Consider the following 6,000-nt stretch of genomic DNA (forward strand, 5'->3'; position numbering starts at 1 on the left):
TCACTTTACGATAATCCAACCAGTGTTCCTCTCGTCGCATAAGCTTTTCATAAAGACACAGACCAGTTTTCTCCCTCCTATCCTGTAATGGTTCAAGACCTGCTTGGAGTTCCATAGCTGTAATGGGAGTCGATTTAACACCACCAGTGATTATGCGTAAGGCTTGATTTTGAACTTTGTCTAACTTTTCTAACGCTGCTTTGGAGGAGGTTATTAAAAGTTCAGCTCCATACTCCAGATAAGGCCGTACGTAAGATTTGTAGGCCGTACTGAGTACGTCTTGGGATGCTCCCCACTTTGTCCCTGTTAGCCTATTCATCAGCTTCAGTTTTGATTGTCCTTTCTGAGTTGCTTTATGGATTTGTTTTAGCCAGGTCAGCTTAGATTCCAGTGTGATCCCTAAATAGCTTGCTTTATCAGTGCTGGTTAGTTCCTCGCCTTTGAAGTATAAATGAACCTCATGTTTTTTTGTACTAAGGCTAAACACTTGAGACACAGTTTTTCGTGGATTTACTGTCATTCCATTTTCTTTTACCCAGTCGTGTAGCGTGTTCATGACTTTATTTAGAGTTTCTTCCAGACCACCCATACTAGAACTTGTTCCCCAGATAGCCAGGTCATCCGCAAAAAGAAGTGCTTAGATCCCAGGGTGATTAATCATTATCCTCTTAACTAGATCATTAATCATTATGTTGAATTAATAAGCCCTGTGGTACACCTTGTTTGGTTTGCCGATAACTGGACACTGAACTACCATAGCAGACCTTAATAAATCTCTGTCCCAGGAAAGATCAAATCCATGAGAGGAGATTGCCACCTATACCCATACCTTTCAACTTAGTAATACGTTTTTTCCTCCATACGCAGTCGATATTTAATGTGTGAACTATGCTACGGTAGTTTCCATCTTCGGTTGGTAGTTGCATCGCTAACAGTTCAGAAATATACGTCGTGCTATCTATAATAATTTATCGCAGAAGCGCCACTAAAGTCAAGTAAGTTCTAAGTAGCATTTTGGCTAGAACGAGTTCGGTAGAGATCGGCTCCATTCGAGTTGAAGAAGTATTTTTACTTTCACTTAGAATTGGCGGCATTGTATATAAAGTAAGTATTGTGATCGTAAACAAATTTGAATTAGAGTTTTCGACGGGAATTCATATTTCTGTGTGCCTGAATGTGGTCAGCCTAGCTCAAAAACGTTGTATCTCGTCGTTCAAGACGAAATGTTATACGATCCTGAAATTACACATTTAAGGGCTAACATTTCGTTGAAATTATATATTCATGCCAGGGATGATACATAAACTTTTTCGATAAAATCGACTAACCGGAATTGCCGCTTCATAAGATAGCCTTTTACGAAAACAACTCAAATGTTTTTTTATTAAACTTGCCATGAGAATGTCGAATTAAATGATCTTTCATATCAGCTAGGTCTTGTCCTCAGTGAAATGGTCTGACATGGCTTAAATAAGGAATTTTTAAAAAACTTTAATTAAAGTATCTTTAATTTCATTATAAACAATAATGAAAACATAAAGATAATGAAAAATAGTAAAGCAATAAAAAATAATGAAAGCAGTTTTCATTGTTAGCAATAATAGTACAAGAGCCGGAGTGAAAAAAGGCAGTTATTTCACCTCAATTTTTTATTATTATAATGAGTAATATGCATAATTACTAGCGAAAATTTTTGAGTCTGTAAACTATAGGTAAGGGGATTAGAAAATAGCGGCTTTTTCAAAACCTTAAAAAAATAATTTTTTCTTTCAGAGCTCTATAGTTTTAATATTATCAACAACTCTAGAAACCGTAACAGAACATCATTTAAAGAAGAGAAAAGGTGCTAAAATATGATCCCTAATATAGAAACTTACATTCAAGGTATATTTCTTTAAAAAGCAACATTTAAAAAAAAATGTACCGAAAAATCAGTTGTTAGTGAATTTATTTTGAGAAGTCTATATCTCAAAAACCATAGGAGGACGCTGATTTAATGTACTATACAGGAATGCTACGTTTATCTTCGTAGTAGTTTTCAAGATATTCGACAAAATAAATTCAACATTATGTGATTTCTAGCTGTTCAGACTAAAATTTTGACTTAAAAAATATATCTCAGGAACCATATGTCTACTAGCACACAAATTAAAGCTAGCTAAATGTACTATAAAGTTGTCTATAATGTTTATCTTGGTAGGAGTAGTAGTTTTTATGATATTTGACAAAATTAATTCAAAAAATGTTGATTTTTATTTTTTTCAAGTTGTTTGAACAAAATGTTTGATTTATGAAAAACAATAACAGGGAAAGTATTAGACGTACTCAAATTAAAGCTTGCTTAATGTACTATAAAGTAGTTTATTACACCTATCTATGTAGTGATTGTAGTTTTCATGATATTTGCTAAAATTAATTGATTTGGACTAAATTTCATGTGCAAAATTCTAATTCATATTCATCATGAAAACTACTACTCCTACGAACATACAATTAATAAACTACTTTATAGCACATTAAACTAGCCTTAATTTGTGTGCTGGCAGAAATATGTGCGTCTTATACTTACCTCGGATATTGTTTTTTATAAATCCAAAAAGTCTGTCCAAACACCTAGAAATCAATATTTTGTGAATTTATTTCGTCGAATATCATGAAAACTACTACTCCTACGAAGATAAACGTCATAAACTTCTTTATAGTATATTAAATGATCTTTAATTGGAGTGTTGAGATATAAATTTTTAAAATAAATTCACTAACTACTGATTTAACACAGCATGAAATGTTGCTTTTAAGAAGCTATATCTTGAGAACTATTTAACGTAAATGGCTATATTAGGGCTCATGGTTTAGCTAATTCACTCTTCTTTAAATGATGATCTCTTAGGCTTTCTAGTGTTGTTGATAATTCAACACGGGGCTACTGTAGTACCCCCTACGGAAGTACACTATATCTGAGGGCGATGCTCGTTCTGCACCAGATTTTTTACTAGAGGAATAATTTGTTTCAAAGCCAATAAACACCTAGGAAAAATTACTTTTTTACTATAATAGTAAATTTATGTATTTCATTAATAAAATATATATTATCGACAATAATAATAATTTCCTATATACCTAAAACAGAGTTCTATGTTAGCTTAATATATATATTTAAAAAAAAATCAAATTAATTAGAATATGGGTAAATATTTTTTTACTGAATATCTACATATTTGAAATTTTTATTTAATTGTTTCGTATAAAACATTTCCAAACTGGGATCGGAAATATCTTTTCGTGGCAACATGAATCATTTCTGTTACTATTAATCGCTTCTTTTTTATGAAAACATTAATTTCAAAAACTATTATTGAAACAAAAGAATATTATTCCAATTTCGGATTGTAATAAAAAACAAAAAAATACTAAATTACCATTAATGGCTGGATCTCTTCATGTACGCACTCATATTAAATAAATATGATCTTACATTTTATTGTTTTTGCCGTACAAACACAACAAAATATAATAATCCTCGTTTCTTCTTTTAATCCACTTAAATAGATCTGAATTATCATAATATCTTAATTCTGAATTATTGGTTTTGTAAATGCTGTCGGACTAAGCATTGATTAACATTATTCGAATCTATAGAGATTTTCACTTAACAGCTACCAAGATTTTAATGATAATATTGTTATTTTTTGAAATATTAACGTGACTTGATATGTATATTTTTAAGAATTAATTTTAAACCGAGAAATTAATTTTTATAATGTAGGTTTCATAGAACTAAGTTCATAGGAAAATAGTTTATAAGTATTATTGGACATCTATGAACTTTTGTTTTTATTGATTTGATTATATATTATAATCAAATCAATAAAATCTTAATTATAAGATTTTATTGATTTGATTATATATTATAATCAAATCAATAAAATCTTAATTATAAGATTTTATTGATTTGATTATATGTTTCATCTAATGCGAATACCTCATCATAATTTATTTTTTCTTAAGCTGTTTATATTTTAATGATACGAAATTTTTTGTAAAGTCTGTTTTACCACAATCCAGGATTCTTCGGAGTATATGAATTTCTTTCTAGTCTATATTCAATTTTTTCTAATGTCACCTCATAATTCCAAATCCGTGATTTTAAATGAAGAAACTGAACGAATTTCTCAGAACCTAATATTTTTATTCTTAATAGAAAAAAATTGAGACTGTAGGTAAAAAATTCGGAGGCATATTTCATGCGTTATACACATTGACAAATTACATTCATAAAGTAGATATTTTTCATATTTAAATATTTTCTTCTTTTTTTTATTCTAAGTTTTACAAGAAGAATTGTTATATATTTTATCAGTACCTGTCGCGTGTATTTATCCAATTTATCATAAAATGTATACTTTTTGAATTATACGGAAATAAAGATTTGTTTTCTTCCTAACTATTTTCTTTCTTTTTCTCGGGAAATTATTCAATGTATAAAAACCTAAAGGTCTTTAAGGCAAATACTTTAGGTGAATTTCATTGTTGGATCAATAATCTATGGAAAAACTCTTTTTTTAGCTGTGGGGTATTTGATTCAATGCACAGGCATTGAAAACTGAGACCATCCAAAATAAAAAAAAAACAAAAACAAAATCGGTCAATTGAGAGGGAATGGGGTGGTGCGCAAAATCTAGGAAACCCGAAAAAATTGGTGGGGTGGGAGAAGACCCTCAAAATGCAATTCTCTAGCACTAACTCAACTCACATACAAATCTATAACCCTTTTTTGGTAGATCCAATCATTTATATTTATGGGAAATGTTATTCATCTTTAATTTGGTACCTCTTATATTTTTTTAAGGGAGCTTTAAAGTATATTTATTAGAGTTTTTTTAAAGAAAACCACGGATAACAGTTAAAACACAAAATTTTTATTTTTATTACACATTGAGGTATAGTATCTGCTGTCATAATATGTTACTAATTGCTCACTAATTTATGGACACCTTTATATCCTACGTCCCAGAAACTTATAATAACTCTTCGATGACCTTCGATGTTATGTAATAAGTATATCATTTATCTATCATTTTCCGATAAAATAAAATGAAAATTATTTTAGTGAGTAATTTTTTAATTAAAACATTTTCTTTTTGAACTTACGTGGAATCAAATTTTACTTCATTTTGCATCCTATCCGTCAACGACATTTATCTTTTTGGACATATCTTTATTATTTAGTTCAGTTTTATAATTTATGATTTAGTTTAGTTTCTATTGTAAGTTTCTATTCATCAATTTTAATTGTTAGTCGGTTGTTGGTCGTAGATTTTTATATTTTATAATTTTTATTGTATATGTTTTAATTACTTATTTATTATTTTTTATATATAATGAAACTAGTTTCCTTATTTTTGTCCTTCACATCACGGACTGCACACCAGACCATCATTCCCTTATCTAAATATGATTGTATAACTTAAGTTGGTACATAATATAGCACGTAGAAAGCAATGTCCTTTTATTTCCTATGTCACAAAATGTCTCACCAATACAGGCTTAGTTTAATCTTCCTCTTGTAGTATATTCTTTTTTTTCACTTTTTTCTGCATTTCAGAAGCCCATTTTCTTGTCATATCTTTTATTCTTGTTCTATAAATTTTTTATTTTTATTTTATTAATATTTCTTCTCCCCCTATTATGTATATTACCATTTATTGTTCACCTAATTTAAATACTTTTTTACTATGTTTACTTTACAAATTATTTTCGTTATTGTGGCATAACTGCCATCCTCACTCCTCCCAATACCAACCGTCACTTTGTTTTTAACTGCCGTCAAAACAGATATGCATTCTGTCTCATCATTTGATTTGTATTTTTTTTTCTTTTTCTTTTTTCATCTCTTTATTTGTACTTTCTTTAATATTTCTTCTCTTATCTATCTGTTACTATTACCCTTTTCATTTACTATTTACAACCTTTAATTTTTCTTATTATATCTTACTTTTT

Source organism: Halyomorpha halys, unplaced genomic scaffold (assembly GCF_000696795.3).
Source record: "Halyomorpha halys isolate HHAL.00 unplaced genomic scaffold, Hhal_1.1 Scaffold672.1, whole genome shotgun sequence".
NCBI lineage: Eukaryota > Metazoa > Arthropoda > Insecta > Hemiptera > Pentatomidae > Halyomorpha > Halyomorpha halys.